The sequence below is a fragment of the Ailuropoda melanoleuca genome, chromosome X, assembly GCF_002007445.2.
Source record: "Ailuropoda melanoleuca isolate Jingjing chromosome X, ASM200744v2, whole genome shotgun sequence".
NCBI lineage: Eukaryota > Metazoa > Chordata > Mammalia > Carnivora > Ursidae > Ailuropoda > Ailuropoda melanoleuca.
Window position 1 is genome coordinate 14,356,944 of NC_048238.1, and position 16,701 is coordinate 14,373,644.

General features: G+C 40.7%; 1 protein-coding gene and 1 pseudogene across 1 annotated transcript in view; one reads left to right on the forward strand and one right to left on the reverse strand.

Moving 5' to 3' along the window:
* Positions 1-16,701, forward strand: part of NHS (NHS actin remodeling regulator) — a 340,052-nt gene that overhangs the window by 306,493 nt on the left and 16,858 nt on the right. The gene's annotated exons all lie outside the window — the stretch shown is intronic.
* Positions 4,449-5,023, reverse strand: LOC105238037 (annotated as a pseudogene).

The window sequence follows — 16,701 nt, forward strand, 5'->3', positions numbered from 1 at the left end:
CAACATGGACGGCACTGGAGGAGATAATGCTAAGTGAAATAAGTCAAGCAGGGAAAGACAATTATCATATGCTTTCTCTCATCTATGGAACATAAGAACTAGGAAGATGGGTAGGAGAAGAAAGGGATAAAGAATGGGGGGGTNATAAGAACTAGGAAGATGGGTAGGAGAAGAAAGGGATAAAGAATGGGGGGGTAATCCAGAAGGGGGAATGAAGCATGAGAGACTATGGACTATGAGAAACAAACTGAGGGTTTCAGAGGGGAGGGGGAGGGGGGAATGGGATAGGCTGGTGATGGATAGTAAGGAGGGCATGTATTGCATGGTGCACTGGGTATTATATGCAACTAATGAATCACTGAACTTTGCATCAAAAAAATAAATAAAAATAAAAAATTAATTTAAAAAAAGAATAAAAAAATTAAATTAGAATTACCACATAATCCTGTAATTCCACTACTGGGTATTTACCCAAAGAATCCAAAAACTCTAGTTCGAAAAAATATATGCACCCCTATGTTTACTGCAACATTATGTACAATAGCCAAATTATGGAAGCAAGCAATTGTCCATTGATAGACAAGTGGATAAAAAAGAGGTGGTATATCTACATTACTCGGCCATAAAAAAGAATGAAATCTTGCCGTTTGCAACAATATGGATAGATCTAGAGGGTATAATGTCAAGTAAAATAAATCAGTCAGAGAAAGACAAATACCGTATGATTTCATTCATATGCAGAATTTAAGAAACAAAACAAACGATCAAAGAAAAAAAGAGACAAACCAAAAAACAGACTCTTAACTATAGAGAACAAGCTGATGGTTACCAGAAGGGAGGTGGAGGGGGGGGTGAAACAGGGGATTAAAGAGTGCACTTGTCATGAAGAGCAGCACTGAGTAGTGTATGGAATTGTTGAATCACTATATTGTACACCTGAAACTAATATAACATTGTATGTTAACTATACTGGAACTAAAATAAATTTAAATTTAAATTAAAAAAAATAAAAAATAAAAACAGCATGCATAGTAAAAAAGCAAAACAAGATCCATCTATATGGAATATTACATAGCCACAAAAAAAGATGGCATCATGCTTCTTGAGACAATATGGATAGGCCTACAGGATATTATGCTAAGTGAAATAAGACTAAGAAAGACAAATATGATATGATTCCACTCATAAGTGGAATCTAAAAAAAACCCAATAAATGAATTAACAAAAAGCAGAATCAGACCTACAAACACAGAGAACAAACTGATGGTTGCCAGAGGGGAGGGCTGTGAGGAGTTGGGCAAAATGGGTGAAGGGGAGAGGAAGATCCAGGCTTCCAGTTATGGAATGAGTAAGTCATAGGAATAAAAGGGACAGCCTAAGGAATACAGTCAATGATACTGTAATAGCAATATAATAACACGATGGTAGCTACACTTGTGAACATAGCATAATGTATAGACTTGTCAAATTACTAAGTTGTACACCTGAACTAATGTAACATTGTGTCAACTATACTCAAATCAAAAATTTAAACATAAAGTTAAATATCTTTAAAAAAAAGAGGCAAAGCCCAAATGAGTGTCTATTGTATGCTACCCTTCATGTTTGAGAAAAGGATATAGAAGAGAATATACAGGTATTCACTTATTTGTGTAAAAGAAATAGTCTTTTAAAAAAGAGTCAATTCTGCTATAACACAATATAGTCATCCCTAAATATCTCCACACTATGCAAAATTCCACAATAAAAACCAGAAGGTTTATGGGGAACACAGGGTACAACACTCTGTAAACTTCTTCTGTCACACACACACACACACACACACACACACACACACACACACACAGATAGGAACCTAATAAAAAAAGCAGTAACACAATTTTACACATTAAATAGTTAAGAAATATAATGCAATAAACATGTCACTTTACCTAGAAAAAGCCCTGAAGTTTGCTGGTAGAATGGGGATCAGAACGGCTGTAGCTTGTGAATTGGTGCAAAGTGGTAGAAGGTTGTAGCCCCAGGTGTGGATGGGTGTGGCTTCTAAGACACAGGTAAACCAGGGGAACTCAGAGATGTCTTAAGTATGTGCATTTTACGTATTCTTACCCAGCTCAGGTCAGCTGGGTGTACACTCTGGGTTCACCTAGAATTTCTCATGCATGAAACTGTCCATAAGCAAACACGAAATTCGCGTGAAGCTCAAACTGTTCTCTAAGATATATCGATCATGTTGGCACAAACCTGTTTTTTCAAAACAAGTATGACTGCAAAACTGTACAGGAAGGACAAACCTGAAACTAAAGAGATTGGTTTACCAACAGGGAGTAAGTGGGAACAGGCTAGAAAGAATGGGGGATGGGAAGGAGATAGTAGAATCGAGGGAGTGACACTTCTATTGTTGGGGTAGGTCTAACTCTTAGAAGACAGGTAATGTTTTACATACCAGCCCCCCCAATAAATAAATAATATGAACCAGAATGTGAGGAGAACCCAAAATGGAAAGCAAACAGTAACAAATAAACCAATATCATAATCACACTAAAGGAGGCGGGAAAGAAAATAGCTAAACCTAAGTAACTTTGGGAAGTGGTGTTTTTGTTTTGTTTCATTTTAACCAAGAATATTTACTGATGGATTGATGAATATAATTTTAAATAGAACAATAAGGCACAACCATGGATTCAAACAGTTTTAAAACACCAAAAGAGGGAAAAGCCATAAACTTAGGAACTTTAAAGATTCAAGTCAAAGAGCCTCTGAGGTATTGAATAGATAAGTATCAGACAATTCTTCCCTTTCGTACGATTCCTATATTACATCACTTGATCACAAAGCCATAATGATACTTCTACAGAATTCCTCATTCATTTATACTTCAGCCATCCCATCTGGCTGCTCCTCTGTTCCCCATTCCTCTCCCTTTCCTTTGCATTGATATTCTTTAGCCACTCCCTTCCTAAGGAATTGTGTGCACATCTTCCTTCCAAAGCAAGGAAGCAAACAAGCAAGTGATGAGTCAGGGGAAGTTAGCCTTGGGCAGATATATAAATGAACAGATTTGGACATTAGGATGGCAACTGCCTGATTCAATGAGGTTTTCAAGTTGACTTGGGCAAATAAACTGCTCTGGATTGCTGAAAAGTCTATAATGCCACATCGTATTGTGCCACCAATGCCAGATCCCATGTTTCTAAGAGATTAACAGTAATCTACACATGGAGGTAGGTAGTCAATGTAACCAGTCAGCTAATGTGACAATACAGTCAATGCTTTGGACTTCCACTGGGAGTGGACTATAGCTTTACCATAATCATTTGCCAAGTGCAAAAACCTTCAGGATCCTAAGGACGATCTTTAAATCTCTTGGATAGGTAAATTAGGCATCTCTGTAACTCTAAACTTTCTACTTGGAAATGTGAAGTGAAAAACATCCCAGGGCATGCAACACTGAGGCATAAACCATGCAGCAGAGATGGGAATACAGGAGGCTTTTAGGGTGCCCTTGTTCAAAAACCCATGAGAAGGTCCCCAAGCATACTGTCAGAGCAGCCACTCTGGTGGTGACAGTGCCCCCAAGCTGAGCAAACCTGCAGGCATATGGCTATTTTCTGAAGAACAAGAGTAGCCCTATAGGTACTCTATGCATGGAGTATCAGAGGCCAGACATTGAGGGACTGGGCAAGCCCCCTAGAAGTTTGGCTTGACACCTTTCACCTTTTAAGATAAACATCTCCATCCAGCAGCCCTTTGATAACAGAACAGAGTGCAGGGGACCAAGAGATGGTCATATTCTGAGAGAAATAATGATTCCCAAAAAGCTCCTGGGGATATAACATCCCAGAGGCTTATTTATGAGCAAAGGTAGATAAAAACTGCCAGACCATAGAACCATCTTGTTAAGTTAGCTATGTATTTAACAGGCATAGCTTGGGGTGCCAGGTAAAACAGTGGGAACTCAGGCATAATAAAAAGCAGGAAGACTGAAAGATCGACTGAATGGTATGCTGGGCGACAGAGCAATGGACATATGGAAAAGTTTGTAGGAGCATGCTGAAACGTAGCTGAAGGGAAGGCAGCATGGCTATAGTCTACATGCAGGGAAAGTTTGCTTGGCCGGTTCTTGGCAAGAGTCCTTCCCCCTCCCTCCCTTTCTCAGACAGGATGGACATTCAGCATTCAGCAGCATGACTGGGGGAGATATTTGTAAATGGGGAACAGGTGAATGGATACTGATGAGAAACAGGCTGGGTGTGCCATTCTGTAATGTCCTCTTTACGCCAATGGCAGGTTTTTGTTAACAGAGCACATGTGGGGTTGTCCTGCAAGAGCAGTGGTATCTTGGCAGAAAGGGGATGATAGGATGGAGGTGGGGCTGGTAGATAGGAAGACTCTCAAGTTCCAGTTTTTAAATACTAGAGAGCAAGGAATAGTCTGGTCTCAGCTTTTTAGTCAAGAAATTGGATGCTGACTTCCTGTTCTATGCCCACCTTCTCCAAAACCCAACAAATTTTGCAAAAGATTTGGTACCATCCCCATCCTGATCAGCCTCCTGGATGGTCCTGTGATGCTACTCAGTTGTTCATCTGGCATATTCACACCATCCATCATGCATAGCACCTGGACAGCTCATTGCGGGAGATCCTGTCATCTTTATCCAAATCATATAGCCAAAAAGCAAAGTATAGTTTGTTGCTTCAGCTGTTGAATGGTTCTGGTCCATTCTCGTCTCGCTCTTTGCACTCTATTCAGTGGGTTGGAAATGAGCCATTTTTTGTGAATCAATGGAAGTTTACCTGGTCTTCTCTCTCTGGAAAGAAGGCACTAATGAGCCGGCCCCCAGTGGGTTGATGACAAGTTCTGGAATCAGCTGGAAATCTTCCCAGCTGAGGGCCCCATTCTAGCCTTTGTTCAGGCTGGTGAACTGGCTGTACAGGTCGGTGATCTGACTGTGGGAAAAGATGGTCTCCTTGATCTCCTCCAGTTCTTCACTCCACAGTAATGTGGAGGCCTGAGGCCCCATCCCCAAGTGGGAGCTCCTCTAGGAGCAGCCACGCTTGAAGCAACGGTGGAAAGCTAAAGACAAAAGGAACTGTACACAAATATCATACTCTAGTTGGTAAATTTGTTCTTCACAAGAGAATGAACTAGAAATTTTGAAACTACTTTATGTGCATGATAGGACTGAGCAAATATGTTGTGGATAATGATAATGAGTTTGTCATTGCTAGAGAAGAGTTACAAATAAGGAAAGGGGAAAGTCTAGAATGAATCCTTTGGTGTTGGATTACATCTAAAATATCAGTATAAATTCATATGTATATTCTCAAACACAAAGATATATACATGTATATGCAGACAGATAGGCATAAAATAAATATGTGTACATGTGCATGTACAAGTATACAAACGTATTTCCTAGCTCTGTCATCTTACAGGGCCTTAGAAGCAATGATACTCTGGTAACATTGAGCACGTCTACTGCCCACATCTTCTTTCTTTTTTTAAAAAAAAAGATTTTATTTATTTATTTGACAGAGAGAGAGAGAGAGAGAGAGAACACAAGGAGGGGAAGAGGCAGGGAGAGGGCGAAAGAGAAGCAGGCTCCCCACTGAGCAGGGAGCCTGATGCAGGGCTCAATCCCAGGACTCTGGGATCGCGACCTGAGCTGAAGGCAGACACTTAACCAACTGAGCCACCCAGGTGCCCGCTTACATCTTCTTTCTAAATACCATTCTCTAAAAAGATAAACCAGGGATCCTTGGAGAAATTTATTCGAAGGCTGGGCGAGGGAAAATGTAAGATAAGTCTAGAATATCTTAAGATGCTGAAAAGCAAGAAAGTGCTCAAAAAATAATAGGAGGCATGTCAAAAGGGCACAGAAGCCAACTTGAAGGAGCTCCCAATAGCTAAATCTGGGACACTTTGAGCAATAAAATAGTGATAGTAATGGATTATAACTCAGAGAATAAATATCCCTGAGTCTATACTGATATAAGTAAATTGAGATAAATAAATACATGCATGGGGGTAGGGTAGCTCTTCCTTACAGAAGAGTTCTAATTAATAAATATGGAAATATCAATATAAATTTTAAAAATCATCATTAGCCAAATATGACAGTAACAAGTTTTATGGGCAATAATCATCGATGAATGCTAAAATTCGCTGGGTGAAACTGTGTTGAGAAATAGGATGTGTGCAGCTTCTCAAAGTTTCTCCCACAAGACACTTGTTGATTACAAACAGAAAATAGTAATTTTAGCTGCAGAAAGCTGACAGCCACCATCTTAGCCAAGTGATCAAAATTAACATCGGCAGCAATAGGGCACAGCTGTATATGAATCTCCCAATATAATGCAATGAGATGACATTTCCGTGGGATTTTTGACAAAAATGTGTAACCTCAATCTAATCATAAGAAAATGTCAGACAACCCAAAATTAAGGAATGTTCTAGAAAATAATTGGACAGTACTCTCCAAAAGTGTCATGGTCATTAAAGCAATGATTGAGGGATTACCACAAACTGAAGGACACTAAGGAGATTTGACAACTAAATGCAATGTGGGATCCTGGATTGGATTCTGGACCAGAAAAGGGACATTAGTGGGAAAACTGGTAAAAGCCAAATAAGGTTAATAAATTGGTAAATAGTATTTATCAATGTTAATTTTCTGCTTTCAATAAATGTACTATGGTTATGTATGATGTTAACATTAGGAAATGCTGGATAAAGAGTATATGGGAATCTTCTCTACTGTTCTTGCAACTTCTGTGTAAATATTCAATTATTTCAAAATAGAAAGTTAACACACACACACACACACAGCCATAAATATTCCACAGTTCCTGGGTTGGGACTTGTACCCCAGTGCCTATGATAGATATATGGCTTCTGGAAAAAGTAAGTGCAACCAGGACATACTTAATTTGTAATTTCTTTTCTTTAAAAGAAAAATTAATTTTAAAAAAATTCTTTAAAAGCAAAATTCAGCAAAATTAATTTAAAAAATTCTTTAAAAGCAAAATTCAGAAGACCACAGAGAATCTAATCTAAGATAATTAGAAGTTGCTATGGTAAATGACACTTTGGCTCCTAGGGCACCCTCATGGCACAGAGTCCCATTTCAGAGTGTGGAGATAATGTGTCATAGCAGCTCACCCTCATCCTCTGCTGAATGGGATGTCCAGCTCATCTGTTCTCATCAGTAAGGTCCCTTGGTCCAGGCCCAGATGTGGGCCTCGAACACTTGAGACATTTACCTGTTCTTTCCCTGTGCAAGGCTAAGGCAGGCATTCCCAACAGATTGTAGCAATCTTTCCCACACAGTCTAGATAGCCACTACTGATTGGAGTCGGCACTTGAGCTGAAACATCTCCTGTCACTGCATTCAGCTTGCGGTGAGGTCCATGGGGACCCTTGGAGTCTAAGTCCCTACTTAGATTCTGAGGTCTGGACAGAAAGGCACAGAAATCATCCTTCCTCAAATGTGGTGAGATGCTCCAGCAATTTCACCAAGCGTTCCTCTCCAACCTTCATCAGTGATCCAGGGCTAGAATATCTAATGGTCTCTGTGGTAGTGGATGACGAAGCTTGACATGAGATGGAGCCCTGTGGCAAAGTTTGATCAGGTTCCCAAAGAACACCGAGGCCTAAATCCTTATCATCGGGATTGACAGTTAACTCATTCCACCATATTGTGTTCACACAGTTACTCTCTTTGTCAGACTTCATAAAATTAGCCTGGAAAGAATATCAGGGATTCTTTGTCATTTCATAGCCTGATAGTAATTTTCTAACTTATCACACGGTGCATCCAGGGATTTTAAAATAAGTCTGTCAAATCATACTTTTCTTCTTACCAAGGAGGTACATCTGAAGGACAGGGGACATTCCAACAGCCTTGCTAGGAAGTAAATGAAGGCAATCACTCAAACTAGGACCCAGGCCCCCCTGGTCATAGTCCAGAACTATAAACAATGACCATGTTCACTCTTCCATTTTCTATCAAGAAGAAGAAAATAGGTCTTATGAGAAAGTAGCTTCTGAGAAAAACTAAACTGGCTTACAGAAGAATGACAAGACTGGGAGTGGAGTTCTGAGCCAAAAGAGGGCTCAAAGACTAGAGCTGGCAGGAGGGGCATTTCAACAGTATTTGACCTGCCCTGGGATACAGACCTTCTCACTGCCTCTCTCTCTCTCCCATCCCCAGCTGTGTCTCCTCTCATCCAGCCTCTTCCTTTCTTCTCTTTATCCATGAGTCCTCCCTAGAGAATCCTGATATTCTATTGGTTTACAAGACTGAGACTGAGAAATGCTGACCAAGCCTTTCCTTTGTTGTAAAAAGAATTACATATACCACAGTGTCCTAGACAGGTCGTGTTTTGCTTTTATAAAATATCTTCATAGTTTTGCAAGCTCTCTCAGAAATATTCTGTTGTCTTGTGGCCTGTCTCAAAATGGTTCTGTTGATCTAAATTAAGTTTCTCTTGCTTCAGTCTAAGTGTTTTCCTTTATCTCATCCAGTTTGCTCCTTTAAATCAATTAAGAAAAATTCTAACGTTGGTATAAGAATCTTTGACATAAAAATTCTTCCCTAATCCTAAACTTTCAATTCCTTCCTTCTGCCTAAAGAAATAAGCTCCAATCCTTAGCCCAACTCTTCAGCCTCTGTACAATCTGGTCCTAACTTACCTTCCCAGAGGGATTTCCCACAAATTCTTTGCACAGACCCTAGACCGCAGCCAAACCAAACTACATGTGCTTCTCGAGAAAATATCCTGCATTCTCCAAACAGTATCTCCACTTGAAATGCCTGCTCTCCCACTGTGGCCTCTTATTTATTCCTTCATTTAGAAAAAAAATTAACTGACACAAAAATGAGAGACATAATTTCTGCCATCCAGAGTACAAGGGATACTAGAGAAAATCATATGTTACTAAGTATAAGGTATTAACACCTAACTGGTACGTGGTGTTAGAATGGGGTTGGATGTTAGGATTAAACTTCATGGTAAAGGGAGCATCTGAAAAGGCCTTGAAGGACGGGGTAGAATTTCAATATGTATGCTGGGAGGAAAAGGATTATAGGCTGAGGAAACCGTGAGAGCAAGCTCACACAGGCAGGAGAAAATGAAGTGCGTATACATAAATTCAAATTCTTTGGTTTGGCTGCAGTGCTTCAATAGGCCAGATCTTGAAGGATCTTGAAAGTCAGACTAAAACGTATGAATCTATTCCACAGACATAGGAAATTATTGAAGAATTTTGAGCACAGAAATAACATGATCTGAAAGAGCAGTGCTTTATGAAGATACCAGACCGTGTGTGTACAGGATGAACTTCCTCAATTTCTAGAGGTTTCTTCCTGGTATAGTAGGGAGAGAAAAGCCTGACATTAGTTTCAAATGTAAGACTGCAAGAGTGATGATGCCTGTCACATGCTCCATTTAACTCAGCTGTCTGGTCTTGCAAAAGGTAGACAGATCTTAGAGACTGCCTGTAAGTAACTTGTGACTTTACTCATAGCTGCTGTTCTGATACACTATTCTCCTTGGGGCAAGTCAGCACAGCACCTAGGACATGGAACTATACAGCTACTGACCCTGGCAAATACTTTTTCCCTCTATACCCATTTCGAGAATCACCAGAAGCAGTCTGCTTTTAAGATGACATCAGTTCTCCTGTTCTCTGCCACAAGCTGCAGAGATCATTATCATCTCGACACCCCATGGAACATCACACTGGTTCCTGTTTTCCTCATGGGCTAAAGAACCAGAGGTAACAAGTACTTTAGATGTCTTAGACACGAGCAAGCCAGGGGTGAAAGCCTGGTACCATGTACTTCACCAGTCAGGGTCCAGCCAGAAACACAGAATCCACACCAGTTATTTTAACAGAGAGAACTCGATATAGGGAAGGTAATGTAAACAGACACAGCAAATGGGAAATGGAGGCGACACAGAGATAGCAACTGCCGAAAGGAGCGGACAAGCCTAGGATGGAACCTAACAGCAAGCAGCTGGTGAGAAAGAAATGTAATTTTCAGAGTCCTGGCAGAGCAGAGTACGGAAGAATAGATGTGCAGCTGACAGCCTACAGCTGAACAGGCAGCACAATAGCTAATGAAAGCATTAGCCAATGAGTCTGGTTAATATAAAATATTGTGAGAAATAGAGAAAATTCCTTATTGCAGATTCTAGTTCTGGAATTCTTTCTTTTTAAAACACTAGCCTGGCTGTGGAGCAGCGAATAAAATTACTTGTTTGTACACATCGTTATAGAATATGCTGAGGTTCCCATTTCCTTGCACGCCCGAGACATTTCACTGTCCTAAGTATAAGCGGACAGTGGACTAGTACAATAAAATGGAATGAATTACTGATACACCCAACAACTTGGATGAATCTCAAAGGCGTTATGCTGGGTGAAGGGAGCCAGTCTCAAAAGGTATGATTCCATTTATATGACACTTGCAAAAAGACAAAACCATGGTGATGGAGAAGAGATTCTTGGTTGCCAGGGGCTAAGAGTGGGGGGGAGACTATGACTCTAAAGGGAGAGCACAAGGGACATTTCTGAGGTAATGAAAATGTTCTGAATCCTGAGAGTGGGAGGGTTATATGAGTCTGCATGTGATAACTCTCATAGAGCTGTACTAGAAAAAGAGTCAGTTAAAAAGAACGGGGGGAAAGGTAAAAAATAAAGGTGGAACATGCATGGCTTGTGCATGAGAAGGTTTTATCTTTTGTTATTTTTTTAAAAAAATTTGCTGCGCTAAGGTTAAGTGTGACCCTGCTGAGCTATTGCCACAGCTGGCATGAATTACAAGGGAAAGGTGTCACTTGGAGGGAGACCAAATCTACAACTTCTCTTCAGTTACTGCACACCTTGGAGCTCCAGTGGAGGGCAAGGCAGGAGGGTGAGGGAGGAATTCTCCCTGCATCGCTGGGCCACTGTGGGACTCACGCTGCCTGCTCCTGTGATTTGGGTGAGGGTATTTGTGCTGACTGCAGCAGTTCAAAGCCGCCTTCTTCCCTCCACTTCAAAGCCTGGCCTGTCTTTCCCCACTCTTGTCTTTTATTTGGTGTTAGCAACCTTTGAGGACTGATACTGAATGGCCCTTGGCAGTGACCCCACTAACTGGCAAAACCGGCCACAGGGGATGAATAAGACACTCGCTGGCATCAACATCACACTGATCATGGTCCAGTGGGCCTTGTTTTGTGCTCTCCTTGACAATCCAGAGCAATTCCTGTGAATAAATGACTTGAGCAGCAGCAGGAAGGGGTCTCCCTCCTGGCCTCCCTGGAGCCCTCTTTTCCATTCACATGGGGACTACCTTCCACACATGCTTCAAAGTAGAATTTTGTTATGCTCAGCACATTTAAATCACTTCATTAATAGAACACCATTAAACAAAGTGTTCCTGAACTTTAATATATATAAAATCATTTTGCATTCCATCACCCAAAGAATTTTCCTTCAGTTCCAGCTGAGATGAAAAGGAGAGAGAGATTCTTGGCGGTTACATGCTGTCTTTCACAAATCCTCTCTTGAGGTGGAAACGGCACCACTGCCACTGCGTTCAAGGTCTGCTCACTAGGGACTGATCTCATACCCAAGATGTCTATCAGACTATCAACAGGATGGGATTCAAAGTGAATGAGCACATACTCTTTTGTGTTTGGCTTCTTTCACGCCACATACTTTTTTGAGGTCAATGCTGCATGTATCAATACCACGTTCTTTTTTATTACTGGGTAGTACTGCAATATATGAATATGGTAGTCCCCGATTTGTTTATCCATTCTATTGTTGGTAGATATTTGAGATGTTTCTAGTTGTGAGGACTTTGGAGGGGGGACTTTTACAAATAAAGTTGCTATAAATATTTTTGTGCAAGGCTTTTTGTGAACATACTCATTCTTCTTACCTCCATACACCTAAGAGGGAATTATAGGGGAGACATATGCTTTGGTTTGTTAGATACTAACAATCTCTGAAGTGGCTATGCCATTTTACACTCACCCAATCAATTTATGAGAGTTCTAGCTGCTCTTCATCTTTGCCAACACTTGTTATTATTGATCTTTTAAATTTTAGTCCCTCTAGTATATAGCGGTATGTGACTATGGTTTTCATTTGAATTTTCCTGATGAGAAATGATGTTGAGGGCCTTTGCATATGCTTATTGGCCTTTTGTATATTTCCTTTCACCAAGTGCTTCTCAGAACTGAGGAAGTGGTGGTGGCAATATCTGTCTGGGAAGAGAAATAAAGGTATGATTTGGAAAAGCAGACTTATCAATGATAAGGCCGTTTTTCCCAGTCCTGAATATTTATGCATTTTGGTGTTTTAAATAGATAGTAATGTATAAAGTGGTTAAAAGAAGAACTTAGTAGGCACTTGTTCCCAAATATCTCCCTCCTGGCCTATAACCACTCTCCACAATTCTGCCTCAGAGATGTGTTCCTTTGAGCTGCTCACTAGGAGTTCTCAGCGCATTAATGTTAATGAATCTGTGGGCTTCTGCAAAGCCTCACAGACGGTTGGGAATGCAGCATGAAGGGTTTGGGCACTTGGGGGTGCTGCGTCCAGGCCCTCTGGTGAAGCATGCAGGCCCTGGCTGCCTGGGAGAGAGTGGTGAAAAAGGAAACACCAGGAAAGGGAAGATAGGCTTAGGAGAGAGAAACACAGGATGCACCGTAAACTTTTACTTACTTCATTCTGTTTGCCCAGTTATTCACTTTGGTAAATGTTGGAGTTGAGGAGAGAGGAAAGGGAGAAGCACAGTATGAGTCAGCAATGATGTTATTAAACATGTTTGGAAGAGCACAATGCCAGCCAATAGGAGACTCTGGGACAGTGTCGTGGAATGAAAGTGCTTTGTAATTGCAGCAGGAAAAGTGCTATGTGAAGAAGGTATTGCCAGATTCCTTTAAGCCTTCCGGAAAGATCAAGGCACTTCATGTTTATGTGCAACACATTCACACACTCCAGTAAAGAAAAATCTGAGGCAGACAAGGTCCCCTCCATCTCCCATATAGGCCATAACCTGTGCAGAAAAGCAGGGACCTGGTCTAAGGACAAATAAGCCCCAGGGTAAAATGAAAATAAGGTCCCAGATCACCTGACTAGGAACCCACGTGGCTTGCAGTGGACAGCTTCACTCTAAGGTTTTATTCCTATATTCAAGCGTACCACAGCATCCACCCTCTAGTGAATATTTCTCATGTTTAAGATAGCATCATAGTAATGAATCAGCTCTGAAAGTCAGCTGCTATAAATGCCATGTGTTATCAGTTAGATCACACTCTAAAGCCAAATTTTCAAAACATTTCCTGCTGAAATACCCACAACATTTTAACAGATGTCTTTTGGAGAGTCTAAAAGCAAAATAAGCTCCCATCAGCATATAAAATAAAACCCAAAAGAAAGTAAAATGTGGAGGGATTGTATTTTTCTTTTGGCAATAAGAGAAAGGTTGGGGAAAATCTTGAGATATTTGGAGAAATGCTTATTCATAGCCACAAAAGTGAAGAAATTAATAATGTCTGTTATTCCTTGTTCTGAACACTGACTGTAAGTATGTAACTCTAACTTTCATTGAAGCAGTTTCATGGGCAGGTAGGGAAAGGAACTGAGAGTGTAAATTATGGGCCAGGAGGGACAGAAATGGGGTGAAAGCCTCAAAGAAGCATCTTTTGTCAGGGACAGGATGGGCAAGACCAGTGATGGCTGACTCTAAAATGGTGCATCTTGGAGTCTAAGGCCTCTCAAAATCAGTGGTAGGAGGGCCAGAATGAGAGCCTGGAAAAGGAAAGAGAAATTCTTATGTGTGTGTTTTTCTCCAACATTTTATTATGAAAAAATCTGAAAGTACAGAAAAGTCAAAAGAACTACAGTGATGAGAGAGAGATCATTTTTCATTTGACAGTTTGTTTCCATGGGGGCTGATTTTGACCTTCAAAGAAATAGCTCTTGAATGAATTAATGAGTGGTCTAAAAGGCTTCCCACACGCTTATTCTGGGGAAGCCAAGACCATTCACTGCCACCCCTGCATGGAGTGGTAATTCCAAAAGCAGGACGGCCTACGGGTCTGCCCCTGTTTTACCTATTGTTTTGGATGCTCCTTGCTCATGCTGTCTTGTCTCCTCCTTGCCTTGCTATCTTTGACTTTGTGCTGGCAGTTGTACTGAAAAATTATATGTAGAGATAATTTGATATTGTTTTTTTGGAGAGGATTTTTGTTCGCTTATGCCAGGCACATGGGGGCGCTAGGTAGCAGTACAACACATTTTACTTAAGCATTACCAAGGCAGTATGAATAACTTACGAACAAAAAATGGTTTCTGCCCTTACAAGTCTTGCTAAGAATAAGCAAAAGGATTCATTTAGATAGAGTCCTTAAAGGATAATTTAATTCATACAAGTCTGATCAGCATGCAGCTTTTCCTCACCTTATCCATGCGCACTGGTTAAGGAGTCGCATGCTGGGCCACGCAGAGATACCCCGAGGTAGCAGTTCTCTTTCAGTTTTATTTCTTAGGTAAGTTTAGAAAAAAATTCTATGAACTGATTATTGCATTCAACACATAAAAGTCTAATCGGAAATAATCAGAACTATTTTACTTCCTTTGACCAAACACCCAGGAAAGAAAATGTTTTAAAACACTACACTTAAACAGTTACTAATTCCATGGCAGAAATAAAACCAAAGTCCATTTCAATATTATAAGCTTAACTACTCTAAATCAACAGATCATCTATAGGAGCTCGGGTGCTTTTATCGTGGTGGTAGAACCAAAGAACAAAGTCCTTCCACACACAAGCTCCAGAGTACCTAGTTTCAGCCCTCGCAAGCTGGAGGTTGGGGCTCCTATCAAAATAGTGGAGAGGCGGATTAGCTGAGAAGGAATCTTCAGTGGAGTGTAATCTACAGAGACCTTGACTTAATGATGGTGACCAAAACAGAACAGTCTGAGCTCTCTCTGGACCTACCGTCCTTGGTCATTTCCAAATGTTACCTCGTGAGTATTTAATGGTATGGGGGGGGGTTTCTCAAACTGATGAAAACTAAAAACCACTCCTCATCCCTCACTCCTGGAAAAAATACTCAATAGGAAGCTGACTTAGAAGATTAAAGACAAACTACCAAAATTAATATATTAATATTAATATCATTAATATGTTTTATGCCCTGTAGTTTTCTACTGTGTAATTTTTTAAATCCTTCATGAGACACCAGAGCCTTTGGTTTCTTGGAAACAGGTTCCTTTACCTACAGGCTTTGCTTTCAGGCTCCCCTTCTCCCACTTCCATGAGTTTGCCCTCTACTTTGCATACCCTGGGGTCTTACTTGAGACCTGCACATCACTATCTGTGACTGATTCTTAGGAGAGAGCCAGGTTAATGTCTGAACTCAGGGCACATACAGCCCATCTGTCAAAAATGATCATTTTCAGTGAGGGAGACACAGACCCTACAAAATCATTTGTCTTAAATAACATCTAAATCAAAGTTAACTGGGCCTGAGGAGATGGCATTTGCTTTGCTTAAAAATTAATGAGCAACACTGTCACTTAAACTTTAGAAACTTAGAATAGAATTAGACCTTAGTGTTCAACCTCCAAAACAGATGTCTGCCATAGGCTTAAGAATAATTAGAACTGGAATACATTAACACTGAGCCTCTGATGGAACCAAACATTGCTTGTGGTTTCCTCTATTCGTTTTCACCTACTTGCACCAAGATGATCAGTACCCTTGGATACTGTGGTGTCTGTTTCCTCTTGATATCTGGAGCACAAACCTTACTTTTTTGGGGTTTCCCATCACTGTTAAAACACACAGGGCTCATATCATTCAAGTGTACCAATAATTTGTTGAGCTCCTACAATGAAGGAGGCATTTTGCCGGCATCATGGAAGACTGAAAAGAAAATCAAATATGGCTCCTGACCCCTAAGAACTCATAATCTAATAGAAGAAAGACACATCCAGGAAGAATTCAGGTTACGTTAAAGCAATGCTAAATGGAAAGTGCTATACAGGCCTAACTGAATCCAAAGCTGACGTGGTTTAGAGTTTAAGACAGTTTCAGTGTCCTTCTCAGTAGATCCTGAAAAGGGGATTCTAGTTACCTGATTATTCTCCAAACAGGACCGGCTACATCATTTGTGGGGCCCGGTGCAAAATGAAGATGCAGGGCCCCTTACTCAAAGTTTAAGCATGGTGTCCTTCTGGGGGAAGGGCCTTGTCACATGCCCTTGAACCCAGCCCTGTCTTCAAATACAGTCTGTTCACAGGAAAATAAACTCACTCTAAGGAAAGAAAAGAATTCAGTCTTGCCCAAATTAACGAAAGGGAGTGGGATCTAAAGGAAAGTTACCATTTGCAAAGTCAATGTCACAGGTACGGCACAGCTACAAGGAAAGGGTAACAATAATAGTAGCAGTAGCAGGGGTAGTAGCTGACAAATGTTCAGAGCTTATTAAGTGCCACCATTCTTCACAGTCTCTTCTGTCGACTTACTCGTTTAATCCTCAAAACGGCCCTGGAGGGTAGATAGATGCTATTACTTCCCTAGCTTACAGATGAGGAAACTGACCTTAGAAAGGTTGAGTAATTGTCCCTGGTCACACAGCAAATAAATGGTAGCACCAGGATTTGATCTCAGACAGTCTAGCTCCAAAG